This window comes from Trachypithecus francoisi, unplaced genomic scaffold, assembly GCF_009764315.1.
Source record: "Trachypithecus francoisi isolate TF-2019V2 unplaced genomic scaffold, Tfra_2.0 Lachesis_group2, whole genome shotgun sequence".
In the NCBI taxonomy this organism is placed as follows: domain Eukaryota; kingdom Metazoa; phylum Chordata; class Mammalia; order Primates; family Cercopithecidae; genus Trachypithecus; species Trachypithecus francoisi.
In genome coordinates, this window is record NW_022681465.1 from 38,012,781 (window position 1) to 38,035,325 (window position 22,545).

Here is a 22,545-nt window from a genome sequence, read left to right on the forward strand (position 1 = left end):
GATGAAGAAATACATCTACTTTTTTACAGAGTCTTGTCACACTAGTCAATCAGTTTTATAGTATTTTGTCTCTCAGTTGACTAACTAATTGCTTGAATTAACTTAGTCACCTGGACTTTAAGACTAGGCAATCTAGGCCGGGCGCGGTGGCTCAAGCCTATAATCCCAGCACTTTGGGAGGCTGAGACGGGCGGATCACGAGGTCAGGAGATCGAGACCATCCTGACTAACACGGTGAAACCCCGTCTCTACTAAAAATACAAAAAACTAGCCGGGCGAGGTGGCGGGCGCCTGTAGTCCCAGCTACTCGGGAGGCTGAGGCAGGAGAATGGCGTAAACCCGGGAGGCGGAGCTTGCAGTGAGCTGAGATCCGGCCACTGTACTCCAGCCCGGGCGAAAGAGCAAGACTCCGTCTCAAAAAAAAAAAAAAAAAAAAAAAAAGACTAGGCAATCTAGAGAATAAGATGCACTTTAATAACACAAATACATACCTAGAAGAAAATAAGGACACTTCTTTACTGTCTGCCTCTAATCTGTTTCAAGAATTAGGTAGTTAGGAAGTAAATCAGGAGGAAGACAACAGAATTGAGTAAAATTCTACAGATGTATTAATGTCCCTTGCATTTAAGCTGAAGAGACAGATTGATCTATTACAGAGGTAAAGAGTCTAACATGTATCATTCTTAATTCTACAACTTTCTGTCTGTTCAAGTTGTTTTACCTCTCTGAGCCTCATGTAGAAAGTGGAAATGCACCTATCTCTTTGGACTTTGGTGAATGTAGAATGAAATAATATATATAAAAACTCTTAGTAGAGTGCTGAGCACAAAGTAGGTATGTTTATTAAATTATTGACCTGAAAAAAATCATTTTTGTAGAAAGGAAAAGTAAGGAGGATGAAAAGTGGAGGAAGTATCTGCCTTCAGATAAACAACATATCTGGCCAAATCTCCCTTTAGATGCCTCATAGGGTCCCGCTTTCCCAGTAGATGACACTGTCATGTCATTAGGAAGGATTTGCAAAGCCCATTCATGACCAAATGAAACAAATTCCTAGATCAGTTAGTCATGTTTGCCCTGATCACAAGGGAGTAGCGTTACTTTTTTCTCACACATGTTCATCACTTCTCCCATCTAGGTTGCTCTCCAGGTTTTCTTCCCATTCTGGGTCTCCTGTCTCCCCAATACCTTCTGACAGAGTATCCACTTCTTTCTTCTCATTTTTATCACAGATACCTGAAGCTGAAAATATTTCTGAAAATCAGCAACACTACCTTATTTTTCCTTTAAAATCTGAAGAAAGCAAAAAAAAACAAAAACAAAAACAAACAAACAAACAAAAAAACCATAGTAAAAACGTATGGTGTCAATGAGAAAAGGAACACTTACTATGCCAGTACTTAAAGGAACTTTACTAGAGAAAGTACTTTCTTCTTCTTCTTATGAAGCATGCCTATTTTATATTTTTAACAACTAGCATTTATTAAGAGTATACATCAGTGGTGGGAAACACTGGCAACAGCTATGATTGCAATACTTAGCCACGTTTTCTGGGTGGGCCGATCATATAAACCCACCCTGTGCAATGACCTGGACAGTGACGATGGGTAAATGGTTTTGAGTGGGTTATTTGTCCTCCAGAAGTGGCAGGAGATGGGGGTCCCATTTCATTCAGATAGTCCTGATTGTTCACAGAAAACGAATCATAGAAAAGAGATTACTGCTGGGGGGGGGGAAGAAGATATTAATTTTATTCTGTAATTTGGGAAATCTTGATTGAGTATTACTTCTGTTAATACTACAAAAATATACTTTTTTTTTCATTTAAAAAGATACCCTGACACATCCATTATTTTTAAAGTGGCATTTAACTACAGGAATGCTTAAATAACACCACTATTGACAATGAAAACTGGGAAGATTTATGTACAAAGCGTTTCTCTTTCTTCACAGATAAACTTTGAAAGATAAATTGCTTTTTAAATTAAAAGTGATTTTGTATCTACATTCTCTATGTAAAGCTCAAACTTTTTGCACTTTATATCGTTATATATTTTTTGGTTAAAAGTTAAGATTTGCATATAGACGTACAGTGAAACCCCAATTAATGCTACTTTAAATAGAGTACTGTCTTCTTTATTGTTTCTTAAGCTCCAAATTTTGGTTTGAAGTCTAGGAAATTGTTTCCTGGAAAAAAAGTCTCTTGTTGTTAACTAGTCAATACCTGTTCATTTTTAAAATACATGTTCTGAACTAAAAAGAATAAAATGATTACTGCCAAGTTGGCATTTCAAGTGATGTGGTGGAATCTGTAGTCTGAGCCTTCACATTTACACCACTGCTGTTGGAAACAGCAACGAGAAAAGAATGCACAAAGGGCATCCTTGGATTTAAATTAGAAATGGTCAAAATGATAGGACTTCTCAAAGAAATGTGGGGTGTTAAACGGACAGAAGGGACCATCCCTCCCCAAATTCACTGGAGAGGGACACAAATCCTTAGTCAAAGTGTACTGAAATAACTTCAGTGATCACTAAAAGCTCTAATTTTTTGTGTCATTGTTAATTGGTGGTGCTGCCACATAAAAATAAGGAATATACCACATAGAAAGCTGAGGCAGGTGTCACCTATTTCCATGTGTCCCGGTCCCAGTTTCTTCTGATTTGTGTGGCTAGACTTAATATGCAAAAAGTCATTTAACATTTTAGCATCTCAAAGAGAAGCCATTGAATATCTAACTGACAAGAAATGATAGTACAGTTAATCCCCCTTATCCATAGGAGATACCTTCCAAGATCCCCAGTGGATGCCTGAAACTGCAAATAGTACCGAACCCTAGATATACTATGTTTTCCCTAAATGTACATACATATGATAAGGTTTAATTTATAAATTAAGCACAGTAAGAGATTAACAATATCAAATAAGAAAATAGAACAATTATAACAATGTACTGTAATTAAAGTTATATAAATGTGGTCTCTCTCTCTCAAAATGCCTTGTTGTACCATTCTCCCTAGTTTTGGATGGTGTTGACCACAGGTAAGTGAAAACTCAGAAAAGTGAACCCACAGATAAGGGGAGACTCCTCTATATTTGGTCTAAGCCAAGAATCTAGTTCCTCTCTGTAAATAAGATAGTGGCATATCCTCCTGAAACCGGATGTGAGGAGCAGCAAAATGCAAGGTGCAGGATGTGAAAAGATGGAAGACATGTTTGCGAATACAAAATGCAATCAAAGTTTCAAATAATGTTGAATTCTGTAAATTTTAATAATGTTTCTGCTTCCAGTAATTCAAGTAAGTATTCATATCAAAGGAGAATGTATATAAATAGTGAATTACTCCAACATTCAATATTTCCACTAGACTATAGACTCTATTATTATAGAGTATGAATTTATTTTTTCACACACAGAAATTGGTGTGCAGTAGATGCTTGATAAATACTCATCAAATAAATAAATTTCTGCTTATTTTTTGCAATAATTAAATAGTAGGAACGTGTTGTAAGTTTGTTTCAAGATTAGTTAACTCTAAGTTTGATAGTTGAATGTTAAGAGAAATTACTAAATAGGTAAACAAAGGTAAGATTTTGTGGTGGAAAAACAATTTGCAGGGGCTGCTATGAGGGAATATATTGGAAAGACCCTCCCACATGAAAAAGCACTATGAACTTATATAGCATTTAATATGTGCAGGGTCCTGTTCTAAGTTCTATACAAATATTAACTTTTAAAATACTCGTAACAACTCTGTAATCTATATATTTTTATTATCCCCACTTAAAGATGAAGGAATTGAGAAAGAGAAAGGTTAAGTTGCTCAGTTTCAAATAGCTAGTAACTGGCAGAGACGAGATTTAAAACCAGTCAGTTTGGTTTCAGAATTTGTGTTCTAAGCTACTATATCTATTGCTCCTGGGAAAAAAATGTAAGGCTATTACCATATTTTTCATATATAGGGCTGCGTTAGTTTCTTTGGGCTGTTGTAAAAATTACCACAAACTGGATGGCTTAATACAATAGAAATTTATTCTCTCACTGTTCTAGAGACTAAAAGTCCAAAATCAAGGTGTTGGCAGGAGTATGCTCCTCTGAAAGCTCTAGTAGAATCCTCCCCCTAACTCTGTGTAGTTTCTGGGGTTGCTCATAGTCCTTGGCCTTCCTTGGCTTATAGCTGCATCACTCCAATTTCCATATGCCTTTTGTGTATGTCTTTCTGTGTCTTCTCCTTGTGTTATTAGGACACCAGTCACTGGATTTAGGACCTATTCAAATCCAGTATGACCTCATGGTAACTTGAGTATTTCTGCAAAGGCCTAATTTTCAAATAAGATCACATTCACTGGTGCTGGGGGTTAGCAATTGGACATGTCTTATAAGTGGCACAATTCAATCCGCACAAAAGATCAGCCGCCTGTTAACATTAAGAAAAATGCTTATCATGAAAAACCAGTTACAGTAACATTAGATTGAATTTCTTAATCATGTTCATTTCAAACTATTTAAGAAAGTAATGAGGGATTTTACATGCTGGCCTATAAATTTCTCACCCTAAGTTTTTTTTTTTTTTTTTTTGATGATGGGATAGCAGACAAAAGGCCAGCTTGGAAGACATCTAAACCAGACCTCATACATCTCATTCTGTCGCCCTGGCGCCAGAAGACTTCTTCAAAGGGGAGGGAGAGGCCATTGAATGTTGGCATTGCCACCTTAAAGTGTTAAGACTATTTTTCTCATGGTTCTCCATAAGTTAGGTTGGTTTTCTGATATTTCCCTTTAGACCACTGAGAAACTAACAGCTGCTGGCAGGTAAAGCACCATCACTGCCTCTAGCTCCTCCACAGCTCATATTTCAAAATGTCATCAGAGAGCTGCTGCTGTGTGGACCTGAAGGGGAAAGACCCCTTTCCCCAATAATAACCTTTCAGAGAGATGAGTATACTCCTGGCACTTACTAGACACCAAATTGAGATTTGCAGTGGAACAAAAAAGATAGGTTTGTAAATAGCACCCTATCTTCCTTGAAATAAATTATGTTTGCTAAAAGAAGTCGGTCTTCCAGTTAGCAGGATGGGGCAGCCCATACAGCTAGAATGGTAGTGGGGCTGGAGAAGTAGGGTGCTGGGGAAGAAGCATGGCACTCAGAGAAGAGTCTAGAATGGCTCCCAGGAAGCAGGATTCACAAAGGCCCTAGGAGACTATTCCTAGGAGAACATAATGCAGTAAAAGGCCACGCAGGTGGCACATTACTTCTTATGCCACTGTGTTTGAAGGATAATTGACACAGCAAAAGAAAGGGCATTAAGAGGGTGCTGGCAACATCAATCATGTGGAAGGGAAATTTTACAATATGGGTGTTAAGTTTCTGAAATTTATAAACTCTGAGTTTTTGCTATGAAAGGAAATGTAAGGAATTTGGTAATTATTGCTTATTTTTGAACATTTAGGTCAATGTGGCAGATTATATTTTCCAAATATATGGTAGTAGAGCTGGTGGAAGGAGAGATATTTTTGTAGTGATCTCAGGAAAATACAATCTGATGTGGTCAGATATTTTCTTCCTTCTTGTGCAAGTACAAGTTATTTCAGCTGCTTAAAATACTCATCCTGTCTTTCTGTGTATTGATTTATCTTTACGATTCATTACTCCTGGTTTTCAACTGTCATTTCATGTTCCCTGAACTTGGAAATTTTATCTTTAAAATTGTCTTATTTCCTACCATAAGCATTTGATCTTCAGGTTTACAGATATTGGTTATGTAAAAATGAATCAACACCTACAGAATTCCAGTGGAAGCTACTCCAAAAAGAGCCTGACTAGTGCTACCTAAGATGCTTTTTATATGTGTTGCCACCCTGCCTGTCAACCTGGAATGGAAAAGCAAATTTCTTTTATAGGCAGTTTATAATGAGATTGGAAAATGTTGGGGCTCTGGAGCAAGATGCCTGGGTTCAAGTTCAGGCCCTACACTTACTAGCAATAAAAGTTATTCAGCTTTTCTGTGCCTCTACTGAAACGTCTTTAAATGAGACGTCTTTAAATAACAATGGTACCAATAATAGAAGTTATAGTAATAACTGCATAAGTAATACACATAATGTGCTTAGAACAAGTTGTGACAAAGGCAACACATAAGAAATATTGGATATTATTCTGAGTACTTTCCAACTGAAAAATTTGCCTGAAGCTAGTGAGATGAAGAACTTGGGAATTTAGAAAGTTAAGATGAAAACACAGAAGCACAACGCCCACATGACATTGTATTAAGTAGTATCTGAGTTACTGCAGGAGAGTGGGAATATGAAGAGTGTTTAATTGAGTTATACAGAAAGTAAGTAAAAATTACTTAATGGGAACTGCATTTTCATTCCAGACTCTAAATAGGGAAATGACTTTTCCTGCCAAAAGTGGTTTAAAACATATCTTCCATTTTCCCTTCTTTCCCCCACCCCCAATAAAACCTGGAGGTAGTCTCTGTCAATTTTCTTCAATATGCCAAGCGAGTTAAGGCAGTGGGCTGATATTCTCTCTTCCTACACTGAAGTATAACTTCTCTGTTCCTTTTGATACTCACATCAGATTATACTGCATAGTTCATTAAAATTGGTTATAAAGACGTTCACATTAGAGGATATGAATGAGCTCTCAATAAATCATTTTGGAATCTTGGGTTAAAAAAAGAACATATTGGGTATTGTTATGTAACCAGTTTATTGAGTTAAACATGGACATCAACAGGAAATGGCTACAGTTTCTCACAGTTTCTTGCTATTAGATCTCCCATCACCAACAGAAAATCATATCAGATCTGAATGCTTTTTGGCCGCTTTCATTGTTAAGAAAGTCTTATTCTCAAGTATTAAATGTCCAGTCAAATCTAATACTATAATTCCAGTCTCATAACCAATCAAAGCTTCTCTCACACCTCAGGCTCCATGGCTAGAAAACCTGTAACAGAAAGTGGGAAGTGGAGACCTTTTCACTCTTCATGTTCCAGCCCTCCTACATTTGCTCTGGTGCTTCTACGTCATCATTCCTACATTTTCAAGGGCGGAAGGAGGTTGGTGAGCAGAAGAGGAGGTAAAAGGAGAGAAAGTTCTTACTTGACTGGTACTGTTTTAAAGTGGAAATTGTAGCACTCTGGAAGGCTGGTGCCTAAATAGCAATATTCTCTCTTGAAAGTTCTTCAAATATCTCCCACATTCTCCTCTCCAGCTGCTCTCTTCTTGCAAATGTCCCACACAGATCTCGGAGTCACGCCATCTGAGATCCACCTTGCCTACATTACTCAACAACCTCTTAATCTAAGGAAAAACTCATATCTTTTTCCAGCAAACACTGGAAATAAAAGGCATCCCCTATGGAGCCCTCTCTCTCTCTGTTCTGCTTCTCAGCTAACACCAGACAGCTTTGAGCTATTTCTTTTACAGTGAGAGTCAGGCATGAGTGTTTATACCTCCCCACCCTCTGGATGGTTCTCTTGGAGTCCTATTTATTTGGCTTAAGTTGAAGAAGAGCATATTCTCCCCACCAAGAAATGTGAGAGGAGAAAAAATAGCACTCCAAGATTTTTCTTAAGGAAATCTTCATTCATCAGTTCTCACTCATTAATTTACTAGCCTGCTCTTATGTATAGGCTGGAGGTGGTGATAGGTTAGATGTTATGGAACCAATTTGGGCCTCCTTCCAACAAATTCTGCCTAGATGGTCTAGCACCTTTCTAGAATGTGTGGGCATTTAACACCAACTGTGCTCTGCTTTGGAGCCCTAGCCCGACATCAAAACCAGCAGGAACAGTCTCACTTCTCTCCTACAGTTCTGAAATGGCGGCTGAACTGCCTATTAACGGCCAAGGTTCTGACTCCGGGAAGAAACTGGCAGATGAACAGAAAACTGACCAAATTTGATGTTTAGGCATCACATTTATTCTCCATAACTTTCGCTCACCCATTCCGCAAGCTTTTATTACTTACATATATTTGGAAAGTACCAAGAGTTATTCTGGAGAATTTAATTAAGTAGACGAGACAACCTTTGCTCTTGAAGAAAGACTATTTCAGAGATCCTTTACTGTAATGCAGTGCTTCCAAAATTTATGTATGCCATTAGGAAGAGAGTAAAAGTTTAACCTTTGGTATCTGAGAATATCATCTGAAATAGTGAATGTCTTCATTCTTTATATTGGTAAGGTATGAATTCCCTGAGGGGTTCATTCTTCCCCAAGAGTACACAAAAAGTGACATATTAAAGGAATCGAATTTCAGATCTTCAAGTCTCTTAAGTGCACAGAAGCAAAATTGATCTGCTGAAGAAGGAACATGTAGTTGAGTTCTGCCTGTTTTCCTAACTTTTCTTAAGTTTTCTTCCCCAACTTACATGTTATTTCATGCCTCCTAGATTTTACCATCTTTCATTATTCTAGGAGATAAAAACCTCAGAACAGCCAAAATGTAGCAATGATTTTCAAATACTACTTTTGATTTTGAAAAGGTGAATGATTCTGATGAATGTGAAAAAAATGATAAATATTTTGTAATTCAGTGTTTTCCAACTATTTGCATATAACAAAAGTTACAGGAGCACATAATTAAGCTGTCAGTTGATAAGTCATTAGTTTTTAGTGATAGATCACTATGTTGCTTTGTATACATGATTACAAAATAATTTAAAGAATTGAGAGTTATTGCTATAACCCCTTTAATTCTTACTTGTGTGAACAAGATTTCTTAAACTTCACACCAGTAAAAAGAAAAACAGAATTAATGTTGAATATCATCTAACAAGTAATATGATTTATCCTCAGAAATATAAACTAATTATAAAAGTTCATTCATAAACATATATGCATTTAATACAATTTTACTGTTAATGTTTAATAAATATTAAAGTTAATATTTAATAAGATACCCTTCATATATTAATCCTTCATATTTAATAATACATCCTTCATATATTAATGGTTTTATATTATATATAACATATTGTATATCTGTGCATGTCCAAAATGTTATTTTCATAAGGTTGCTCATTGCAGCATTGTCTGTAAAAGCAAAAGCTATCCATGATTAGGAAATTAGTTAAATAAACCCTGGTAAAGCTATACATGAAATACTATAAAACTATAAAAATAAAGTAAAAGAGCTGCCTACCTAATGACTGACATGAATTGATATTTAGGATATGTTGCCGTGTCATGATGAACAATAACACCTCCCAACAAGATACCCACATCCTAATCTTCAGAACCTGAGTCTTACCATAAGTGACAAAAGGGACTTTATCAATGTGATTAAATTCAAACTTTTGACATGAGGAGGTTATCCTGGATTATCTAGGTGGGCCCTAAAAGTAATCTCAAATTGTTTCCGTAACAAGGAGTTGAAGGGAGTTTTGAGGACAGAAGAGAAAACAATGAGAAGATGGAAACAAATATTGGAGTGGTTTGGCTACTGGCCAAGGAATGCCAAAGGAGCCTCTAGAATGTGCAAAGGCAATAAATATATTCTTCCTTGGAGCCTACAGAAAGAACCATCTCTGCAAACCTTGGTTTCAGCCTTGTAAAACTGATTTTTGACCTCTGACCTCCAGAAGTGTAAAGTATGTTTTCAAGCCACTAAGTTTATGGACGCTTGTTACGACAATAATAGGAAATGAATACCATTGTTAAAAGAAAAAAAAAGTAAATTTTATATACTGTGCTTTCTTTTATGAAAGAACAGATGAGGGCAGAAAAGCGTGTATTTATGTTTGCTCAAATATGCCTAAAATTACACCAAAAAAGTAAAAATAGCTACCTTCAGGAGAAAGGAACAGAAACAAGACTTCTCAATGTTTGTCTTGTTATATTATTTTGGTTTTTAAACCAAGTGAAGGTATAAACTATTAAAAATAAAACAAAAAAATATGTAAAATGTAAAGAGGAAAAAGTGGAAGCATTTTATTTTATGTTGGAGGTTGGAAACTCCTAAGGATTTGAGGATTTAGAAACCCTTTTACCTCTCAAGAAAGCTTGTTCTTCCCATCATCTATGCAATAATTCCAATTTGAAACTCAAAGATCAGCAATGAAAGCTGAGAGAGAGAGAGAGAGAGAGAGAGAGAGAGACAAGATTCCAGTGGAATTGATTCGATGACAGACAACTGGGTGATTTGTACATATAATGAGTAAATAAATAGATGAAGAGATATTTTTCATGATTGGAATTGAAATGGCTGTTATTTACTTTTTAACATCTATAGAGCTGACATACTGAAAAAAAAATAATTGGGTGATATAAACTGTAACTTCAATCTTTCCCCCAAATTTGAAAAAATTTAGATCCTTTGTAGAAAATAAGACTGGAAATTAGTGATTTAAAATGTTCTTTTTTAAAAAAAAAAAAAAAACCTCTCATGTAGTTTGAGATAAACGGTTGAGGAGTGATGCACTCTGGTTAGCTATGTAGCCTGGTAAATCAAATTCCACTACCATTTTTTAAAAATAGATATCAGGCCGGGCGCGGTGGCTCAAGCCTGTAATCCCAGCACTTTGGGAGGCTGAGACGGGCGGATCACGAGGTCAGGAGATCGAGTCCATCCTGGCTAACACGGTGAAACCCCGTCTCTACTAAAAAATACAAAAAACTAGCCGGGCGATGTGGCGGGCGCCTGTAGTCCCAGCTATGTGGGAGGCTGAGGCAGGAGAATGGCGTGAACCCGGGAGGCGGAACTTGCAGTAAGCTGAGATCCCACCACTGCACTCCAGCCTGGGCAGCAGAGCGAGACTCCGTCTCAAAAAAAAAAAAAAAAAAAAAAAAAAAAAAAAAAAAAAAAGATATCAATAAAATACAATCAAGATATGTTGAAACACAACCCGGGAAACAGGTGATCATTTGTTGATCATGTGATGTGTGTGTGTGTGTGTGCCCGCACATACACATTCAGGCCTAAGCACTGCTTCACAGTCCAGAAGACAATCAGAGTCACAAAGTCTGAGGTTGGTCATGAGGAGCATTGGTTTTCTGAGTGCAGCCTCTGGATAAAGTAGGAAGACAGCTCTAGTGCAATGGAAAGGACACCATACCTGAAATCAGACAAGTGGGTTAGCTTGACTCTGCCACTGCTGGGAATCCCTGGTTAAATTATTGGACTCTAATTCTCATTTTCCTCCAAAAGGACAGTACCACACACCGTGCTATGGACCCATTCTGTACCAATAGGCTTTAAAGGCACATGCTAGACCAAAGTGCTAGGCACTCAGTAAACGCACAATGTAAAGGCACACAGTGCTAGATTTAATTTTATCCCCATCATTACTACTTATAAAACCTTAAATAAAGCTCTCTGAACCCATTTTAGCATTTTTGTAATGGGGAATAACCACAACTCCTTATCAGGGCTGCTATGAGACTAAAATAAGGTATCATAGCACACATAGCACATAGTCAGCACATATAATTATAGTGAGCTGTAATTATACCACATCTCCATGTTGGGTTATTATCCAAATTAAATTAGTACCCAGATGTAAGCACTTAACACAATATCTGGCATGTCATAGATACCAAAAATAAGTATTTATTCAAGATGTTAGAAAGTTAATGACTCTCCATTAAATTCATATACTGCGTTAGAACTTTAAAGTGGTAAGGTACAGTCTCTCTACCTTCAGTGATGTCATACAAATATTATTGTCCTTGTTTTACAAAGCAAAGCAATACTATATTTACTAAATCATAAGAAATAGTTCATGTTGTCTCATGAACAAAAAGAATTCATGGGGACAATGGAATATTTGAAATTGAGTATCAATGTTGTTGGACTTCTCAAATCTATTCACTGCATAAATTTTAGAGTAATCCATATAAATCACAAAAATAATCCCATTATTTCCATGCTTTAAACATTTCGACAGTTCCCCTGTATCACCTACATATTAATTACAAACCACTTTACAAGGTGTGCTGACTCTCTGTTATCTTATTTCCATCACACTCTAATGTCATCTCCATCCATTCTCTGCCTTATGTTTTTTGATCTGGTAATTCCTCCTTACTTGAGTTGCCCTTGATGTAAGACTCTTGCTTTCCTTCATGATTTTAGTTAAACTATCAGCTTTGCCTGGACTTCCCTGTCTGGTCCCATCTGCATGCCCTTTTCACTTGCTTAATTCTTACTCATCCTTTAGAACTTAGCTTACATGTACTCATATCTGTTTTACCTACCTGCGCTCACTCCTTCCTCACCCTGTCTCCCATTAGAATGTAAGCATCTCATGGTGGCTGTGATTATTTACCCTCAATTCTCCAATCTCTAACAGCACATAGGAAAGGGGCTTAACCAATCACTGTTGAATTAATATAAAAATGAAGGAAGTGAAGCCCAGAAGGTTTATGCAATTTGTCTGTTTCCTGTAAGAATAAATGCCTCTATATTATTTTGTCTGTAGAGGCTACAGAAAAATAGTAATAGTATATTAAAATATATGATATATAAATATAATGACATAAATGAATATAAATAACATAACCAGTAATAGTTTCTTTCAATTTAAGTGCTTTCAAATATGAAGGGAAAAGGCATTTACCCTTAAAGAAATAGGGAACTCTTAAACTAAATTATAGAAGAACACTCATTCCATCTGCATAATTTATTGATCAAAAAATCTGTTGGAATGTAATAGACACATAAGTACTAGAGCAGTGTTTTCCTAATAGAAAAGAAAAAATATATAAAGAAATATAACAAACTTGAATTTTCCTTCTATCTCTGTATTTTTTAATGTTCCTATTTGTCATGGAAAAGAAGTAGAAAACCCAAGCTGAACAACACAGGAAAATAAATTAAATGAACACTGGCATGTTTAAAAACCAAATGGAAAGGAAGCAGCTCTTGCTTGTGCATGGAATGAGATTAGCAGAATACATTACAGACAAGATTCTCTGAAAGAGGGAGTAAAGCCAGCAGCAAAGCAATTAACATCTCTGATCATTTTCAAGTTTCCTAAAGAAACCCTACCAGACTGAAGCATGCACTCAATCACTCAATCGTGCTTTACTTCTCCAAGTTTGAAGCTAAATTAGTCAGAATAATGAGCAAATTGGTTAAATTTAGTAGTGATTCATAATAGTTGAAATTTATCATCAGAAATGTACTTTTTGTATAATACAACTATTTTACCCAAAATGGCCTCTTATGGAATCCCATGCTGAAATTTTAGGCCCCATAGTTTGGTTTGCCACCAAAAGAAATATCAGGGAAGAAGGAGCACTAGATTTGGACTTAAAGAATGACACCCATCTCTATCAATTATCAGACTCGTGACTTTATAAAGTGAAAGAAACACCGTCTACTTTTCTCATCTCATAAGGATGAATCAACATGAGGGGCTCAAAAGGTTACCATCACATTTCTTAGAATTCAGAATTGGTTCATGATCATAAAATAAAAGCAAAGAGGACCAGAAAATGTCTTGGTGCTATTGTTGGTGATGTTTCTATCTGTTTGTTTGTTTGTTTGTTTTAGTTTCATTTGACCCAAATTTTTTTTTGCTTGTTTACTTGCTATGATTTTTAATTATTTAAAATCCAATAATAAGACCAAAGAAGATACAAGAGTCAATTATAAAATGATGTGTGAAAAAAGAGACCATAATTCATTAGATCATATTCTGCTGCTATCATTTCTGTCAAAAATAAATTTTAGATGAAAAGGAACAAAAAGAAAGCAATGAGAGGAAGATACCATCCAATATAAATAAAGAAATTCTGAAACCAACCAGTACTTCTCAGGGTGTCTCCTGAAGTTTTTGAATTATGCCCGCGTGACGATAATGATGCCAAAAGGTGGCAGAATCAATATGATGATCAGATTTTGATCATGATTATGGTTATTATTTGGAATGATGAAAAGGGGAGAAGTCCCCAAAACTGTAGTTATCATTAGGATTTAAACTGGAAGTAAGAGGGCAATGAAAGAAAGAGACAGCAGGCTTGTTGTCCTTAGATGACCTTATCACCTGGGCTGGAGTGCAGAGGCCCCATCTCAGCTCACTGCAAGCTCCGTCCCCCGGGTTCATGCCATTCTCTTGCCTCAGCCTCCCGAGTAGCTGGGACTACAGGTGCTCACAACCACGCCTGGCTACTTTTTTGTATTTTCAGTAGAGATGGGGTTTCACCGTGTTATCCAGGATGGTCTCGATTCTCCTGACCTCGTGATCTGCCCGCCTTGGCCTCCCAAAGTGCTGGGATTACAGACGTGAGCCACTGTGCTTAGCCTGTGTTCAAGTTTTAAGAAAGAAGAATTTCTGAATGTATTGGAGCTTTTCAAAATTGAGATGAGTTAACAGATAGTGTGCTCTCTGCATTGATTTTCTATTGAAAATTTTGCTATTGCCTGATAGTAACATCATAGAGGAACCTGAAGTATTATAAATTTGTTGAAATAAATTATTTGTTACCGACTATGTTTAATATTAAACTTTTGATATAGGTAAAATGGGCAAATGGTCCCTGAGAGCGTGTGTGTGTGTTTGTGTGTGTGTGTGTGTGTATTAGATGAAACAAAGTGAAAACACTTTGAAAGCAGTGAGAGGACACAAAATTATTAAATTCTTTAAAAATTTGCCTCATGCTATTCATAGTTTAAAATTCTGGTGCAACCATAGAAATTATAAATGATTTTTATACTATAAGGGAAATAACCAATTGGCATGTGACTATTATGGGAAACCTTGTTGATTTGTTCAAATAACCATAATCCAGGACATGCCCATTCACCTGTTGTTAGCTTATTACTTGTATTAATTTTCTACTGCTACTGTAATGAATGGCCATGAATTTAGTGGCATAAAACAATAAAATGCATTCCTTTCAGTTCTAGAGATCAAAGCTCTAAAATCAATTTTACAAGGCTAAAAATCAAGGTGTCAGCAGGGCAGTGTTTCTTCTAGACATTCTAAAGGGCTACCTGCCTTTTCTAGCTTCTAAAGGCTTTGTCACAACTTTATTCATGGCCCCCTTCAACCTTCAAAGCCAGCAACTGTATTATTACCTAAACGTCTGGTTCCATGAGCACATCTCCTTCCTGGATCACTCCACTAAATAGGACTCTCACTTGGATGATTCAGGATAATTTATCTGAAGATCCTTAACTTAATCACACCTGCAAAGTCCCCCTTGCCATGCGAAGTAAAAATATTCATAGGTTCCAGGAATTAGGACATATACAATTTTGGAAGATGATTATTCAGCCCACCACATTACACCATAAACACTATGCTACTTAGTGTACTTAGGGCGTGTGCTGATCATAAGCACTGTAAAGAACAGTGGTTTGAGCCCTAGGGTTCAGAAGAGATCCTTAGGGTGTTGCCGAGGGACACAAGGGGGAAGTCAAGAGGCGAGTGCTTTTGTCTTGAAGAGGGAAATTCTGCTTATATCTATGGTGTTTATTAATCTTCTGCCTATGGTTTTATTTTCTTAAAAGGTTTCACTACTCAACATTTTAAAAAGAAGTTTAAAAAGGTAGCAATTACACGCTCTTAAAATTGTAAATTATTTTAATGTCAGACCACAGGATATTTTCTATTCTTAACACTCAGACTTATATCTCTCCTGGCGTATTAAAGTTCCAAAGTCATAATCAACTTTTCTTGTTCTATAGCAATAAAGTTACCAACCAACAAACAAAAGCTAAATGGAATTTTTTTTAAGCCTTAATTGTTCAAACCTTTTTAAAATCACCTTTAGTGTGGAATTTCTTTTATGTTGAATCCATTTCTTTTTTTTTTTGAGACGGAGTCTCGCTCTGTCGCCCAGGTTGGAGTGCAGTGGCGCGATCTCGGGTCACTGCAAGCTCCGCCTCCCGGCTTCATGCCATTCTCCCCCCCCAGCCTCCGAGTAGCTGGGACTACAGGCGCCCGCCACCACGCCCGGCTAATTTTTTGTATTTTTAGTAGAGACGGGGTTTCACCATGTTAGCCAGGATGGTCTCGATCTCCTGACCTCGTGATCTGCCCGCCTCAGCCTCCCAAAGTGCTGGGATTACAGGCTTGAGCCACCACGCCCAGCCTCGAATCCATTTCTTTTCTTAAAAAAAATTGGTGCTTTATTTATCTTTGTTTTTAATTATTTCTAATAAAATAAATATATACCAGACCACTGTTGGAGACTATATTGTAAAGGCCTAGAAAAATCCAATTAAACAATTATTTATTAGGCATTATACATAAGGCATTGCACTTAGTACTACATAGGGTATAATTATGGATAAGGTAAAGCCCTTGACTTAAAGAAGTGTATTCAAGTAGGAAAAATTAGAGGCTACACCTAGTGTTAACTACCCACACAATAAGGTAAGAGATAATTAATAAGTGCCCCAAGCAAAGTCCATTTAAAAAAAAATTGTGGGCTGGGTGTGGTGGTTCACATCTGTAATCCCAGCACTTTTGAAGACCAAGATGGGCAGATCACTTGAGGTCAGGAGTTCAAGACCAGCCTGGTCAACATGGTGAAACCCTGTCTCTACCAAAAATATAAAAATTTAGCCAGGCTTGGTGGCGCACACCTGTAATCCCAGCTACTCAGGAGAATTGCTTGAATCTGGGAGGCAGAGGTTGCAGTGAGCCAAGAACCCACCATTGCACTCTAACTTGGGTGACAGAGCAAGACTCGGTCCCAAAAAAAAAAAAAAAAAAAAAAGTCTGAAATGGCAGTGACTTTTAATCTTGATGGTGGGCAAATCAGATGCAGAAATTTCCCTTTACACACACACACACACACACACACACACACCCCCCCAACATGTGGATATTTTGGTTATACATTTAAAAACAAATAAAAACACTCAAACTTGAAAGCAGGAAAAGAAATAATCAATGGAGGAATAAAGAGAGATCTCTTATGGCTGAGTGAGAGATTAAGGAATATGATCTACAGAGGATAGATAGGATGTATCTATCTATCTATCTATCTATCTAATCATCTATATCTATCTATTTCAGATTGACTGAAGAATGAATTATGAAAAGTAAAAATAAGTTTGGAAAACTAAATTTAGATCACATTTCATAATGACACTAGAAAAATCATTTGTTTCCACCAATTAGCATTCAATGAGCTGTTAGAATTGGGATGATAAATACCTTACAGGTATGTCTCCATTCCTCCTTGTATCTGTGATAGACAGAAGCAGAAATCCAGTGCTCTTCCCCAATGTGTCAGAGTGTAGTCATGGAATCACTCTTGACAGAGGGACCTAGGCAGCCCATGGTATCAATCATTCTGAGTCCATGATGTAACACTCATCCACCATCGGTGCACACGTGATTTCTGAGTACGAAATGGAAAGACTGGTGCTTAACTTACGAACAGGCAGATATGCATGTTTCATGGATGGAAAAATCAGAAAGAATTGATGGAGGAGACAAGTAAAAATTAAAAAATATAATTAAAATAATAGATGAAAATTTCTAAGGCCTTGAATTTAATTTTAGCTAGGGAGAATTTTGGATGAATTTTCTCAAAGTAAATGGTCCAATGACTGCTTCAAAATGAATTTATATATATTTTTGAGGTATAAATAGCAATAAGGTTGGTCATAATTATTTCTTTTTTCCTTGCTATTTTTACAGAATAAACCATGGCTCAAATAATCATGACATCTCAAAATATGTTTCCCATGTGATTTAAATATAAAGGCCAGTTTTAAAAACCATTAGTATAGGAGATATTTTATTTTTCATCTTCACTACTCCTGAAAGGATTTAAGATGGATTCAATGATATACATCATACAACAAGATAACATAAATTAGAAGCAAATTTTTAAAAGTTAAACAATTAGTCAGGACATAAATTAGAAGTAGAAATAAACCTAATACAGACCGGGCGCAGTGGCTTACACCTGTAATCCCAGCACTTTGGGAGGCCGAGGCGGGCGGATCACGAGGTCAGGAGATCGAGACCATCCTGGCTAACACAGTGAAACCCCAACTCTACTAAAAATACACACACGCACACACACACACACACATACACAAAATTAGCCAGGCGTGGTGGCGGGCACCTGTAGTCCTCCCAGCTACTCAGGAGGCTGAGGCAGGAGAACGGCATGAACCCGGGAGGTGGAGCTTGCAGTGAGCCGAGATCGAGCCACTGCACTCCAGCCTGGGCGACAGAGTGAGACTCCATCTCAAAAAAAAAAAAAAAGAGGGGGCGGAGCAAGATGGCCGAATAGGAACAGCTCCAGTCTCCAACTCCCAGTGCGAGCGACACAGAAGGCCGGTGATTTCTGCATTTTCAACTGAGGTACTGGGGTCATCTCTCTAGGGAGTGCCGGACAATCGGTGCTGGTCAGCTGCTGCAGCCTGACCAGCGTGAGCTGAAGCAGGGCGAGGCATCGCCTCACCTGGAAGCGCAAGGGGGAAGGAAATCCCTTTTCCTAGCCAGGGGAACTGAGACACACAACACCTGGAAAATCGGGTAACTCCCACCCCAATACTGCGCTTTAAGGAAACAGGCACACCAGGAGAATATATCCCACACCTGGCGGGGAGGGTCCCACGCCCACGGAGCCTCCCTCACTGCTAACACAGCAGTCTGCGGTGATCGATCCGCAAGGCAGCAGCGAGGCTGGGGGAGGGGCGCCCGCCATTGCTGAGGCTTAAGTAGGTAAACAAAGCCGCTGGGAAGCTCGAACTGGGTGGAGCTCACAGCAGCTCAAGGAAGCCTGCCTGTCTCTGTAGACTCTACCTCTGCGGACAGCGCACAGCTGCAGTCCAATAGGGGAAAGAGCGGGGGCCGGTGCAGACGCGAACGACTCTGTCTGACAGCTTTGGGGAGAGCCGTGGATCTCCTAACACGGAGGTTGAGATCTGAGAACGGACAGACTGCCTGCTCAGGTGGGTCCCTGACCCCTGAGTAGCCTAGCTGGGAGACATCCCCCACTGGGGGCAGTCTGACACCCCACACCTCACAGGGTGGAGTCACCCCTGAGAGGAAACTTCCAAAGAAAGAATCAGACAGGTACACTCGCTGTTCAGCAATATTCTATCTTCGGCAACCTCTGCTGCTGATACCCAGGCAAACAGGGTCTGGAGTGGACCTCAAGCAATCTCCAACAGACCAACAGACAGTCCTTCTGACTGTCAGAAGGAAAACTATCAAACAGGAAGGACACCTATACCAAAACCCCATCAGTACGTCACCATCATCAAAGACCAGAGACAAATAAAACCACAAAGATGGGGAAGAAGCAGGGCAGAAAAGCTGGAAATTCAAAAAATAAGAGCGCATCTCCCCCTGCAAAGGAGCGCAGCCCATCGCCAGCAATGGGTCAAAGCTGGTCAGAGAATGACTTTGACGAGATGAGAGAAGAAGGCTTCAGTCCATCAAACCTCTCAGAGCTAAAGGAGGAATTACGTACCCAGCGCAAAGAAACTAAAAATCTTGAAAAAAAAGTGGAAGAATTGACAGCTAGACTAATTAATGCAGAGAAGATCATAAACGAAATGACAGAGATGAAAACCATGACACGAGAAATACGTGACAAATGCACAAGCTTCAGTAACCGACTCGATCAACTGGAAGAAAGAGTATCAGCGATTGAGGATCAAATGAATGAAATGAAGCGAGAAGAGAAACCAAAAGAAAAAAGAAGAAAAAGAAATGAACAAAGCCTGCAAGAAGTATGGGATTATGTAAAAAGACCAAATCTACGTCTGATTGGGGTGCCTGAAAGTGAGGGGGAAAATGGAACCAAGTTGGAAAACACTCTTCAGGATATCATCCAGGAGAACTTCCCCAACCTAGTAGGGCAGGCCAACATTCAAATTCAGGAAATACAGAGAACGCCACAAAGATACTCCTCCAGAAGAGCAACTCCAAGACACATAATTGCCAGATTCACCAAAGTTGAAATGAAGGAAAAAATCTTAAGGGCAGCCAGAGAGAAAGGTCGGGTTACCCACAAAGGGAAGCCCATCAGAATAACAGCAGACCTCTCGGCAGAAACTCTACAAGCCAGAAGAGAGTGGGGGCCAATATTCAACGTTCTTAAAGAAAGGAATTTTCAACCGAGAATTTCATATCCAGCCAAACTAAGCTTCATCAGTGAAGGAGAAATAAAATCCTTTACAGATAAGCAAATGCTGAGAGATTTTGTCACCACCAGGCCTGCCCTACAAGAGACCCTGAAGGAAGCCCTAAACATGGAAAGGAACAACCGGTACCAGCCGTTGCAAAAACATGCCAAAATGTAAAGACCATCGAGGCTAGGAAGAAACTGCATCAACTAACGAGCAAAATAACCAGTTAATATCATAATGGCAGGATCAAGTTCACACATAACAATATTAACCTTAAATGTAAATGGACTAAATGCTCCAATTAAAAGACACAGACTGGCAAACTGGATAAAGAGTCAAGACCCATCAGTCTGCTGTATTCAGGAGACCCATCTCACATGCAGAGACATACATAGGCTCAAAATAAAGGGATGGAGGAAGATCTACCAAGCAAATGGAGAACAAAAAAAGCAGGGGTTGCAATCCTAGTCTCTGATAAAACAGACTTTAAACCATCAAAGATCAAAAGAGACAAAGAAGGCCATTACATAATGGTAAAGGGATCAATTCAACAGGAAGAGCTAACTCTCCTAAATATCTATGCACCCAATACAGGAGCACCCAGATTCATAAAGCAAGTACTTAGAGAACTACAAAGAGACTTAGACTCCCATACAATAATAATGGGAGACTTCAACACTCCACTGTCAACATTAGACAGATCAACGAGACAGAAAGTTAACAAGGATATCCAGGAATTGAACTCATCTCTGCACCAAGCGGACCTAATAGACATCTATAGAACTCTCCACCCCAAATCAACAGAATATACATTCTTCTCAGCACCACATCGCACTTATTCCAAAATTGACCACATAATTGGAAGTAAAGCACTCCTCAGCAAATGTACAAGAACAGAAATTATAACAAACTGTCTCTCAGACCACAGTGCAATCAAACTAGAACTCAGGACTAAGAAACTCAATCCAAACCGCTCAACTACATGGAAACTGAACAACCTGCTCCTGAATGACTACTGGGCACATAACGAAATGAAAGCAGAAATAAAGATGTTCTTTGAAACCAATGAGAACAAAGATACAACATACCAGAATCTCTGGGACACATTTAAAGCAGTGTGTAGAGGGAAATTTATAGCACTAAATGCCCACAAGAGAAAGCAGGAAAGATCTAAAATTGACACTCTAACATCACAATTAAAAGAACTAGAGAAGCAAGAGCAAACACATTCAAAAGCTAGCAGAAGGCAAGAAATAACTAAGATCAGAGCAGAACTGAAGGAGATAGAGACACAAAAAACCCTCCAAAAAATCAATGAATCCAGGAGTTGGTGTTTTGAAAAGATCAACAAAATTGACAGACTGCTAGCTAGACTAATAAAGAAGAAAAGAGAGAGGAATCAAATAGACGCAATAAAAAATGATAAAGGGGATATCACCACTGACCCCACAGAAATACAAACAACCATCAGAGAATACTATAAATGCCTCTACGCAAATCAACTAGAAAATCTAGAAGAAATGGATAATTTCCTGGACACTTACACTCTCCCAAGACTAAACCAGGAAGAAGTTGAATCCCTGAATAGACCAATAGCAGGCTCTGAAATTGAGGCAACAATTAATAGCCTACCCACCAAAAAAAGTCCAGGACCAGATGGATTCACAGCTGAATTCTACCAGAGGTACAAGGAGGAGCTGGTACCATTCCTTCTGAAACTATTTCAATCAATAGAAAAAGAGGGAATCCTCCCTAACTCTTTTTATGAGGCCAACATCATCCTGATACCAAAGCGTGGCAGAGACACAACAAAAAAAGAGAATTTTAGACCAATATCCCTGATGAACATCGATGCAAAAATCCTCAATAAAATACTGGCAAACCGGATTCAGCAGCACATCAAAAAGCTTCTCCACCATGATCGAGTGGGCTTCATCCCTGGGATGCAAGGCTGGTTCAACATTTGCAAATCAATAAACGTAATCCAGCATATAAACAGAACCAAAGACAAGAAACACATGATTATCTCAATAGATGCAGAAAAGGCTTTTGACAAAATTCAACAGCCCTTTATGCTAAAAACGCTCAATAAATTCGGTATTGATGGAACGTACCTCAAAATAATAAGAGCTATTTATGACAAACCCACAGCTAATATCATACTGAATGGGCAAAAACTGGAAAAATTCCCTTTGAAAACTGGCACAAGACAGGGATGCCCTCTCTCACCACTCCTATTCAACATAGTGTTGGAAGTTCTGGCTAGGGCAATCAGGCAAGAGAAAGAAATCAAGGGTATCCAGTTAGGAAAAGAAGAAGTCAAATTGTCCCTGTTTGCAGATGACATGATTGTATATTTAGAAAACCCCATTGTCTCAGCCCAAAATCTCCTTAAGCTGATAAGCAACTTCAGCAAAGTCTCAGGATACAAAATTAATGTGCAAAAATCACAAGCATTCTTTTTTTTTTTTTTTTTT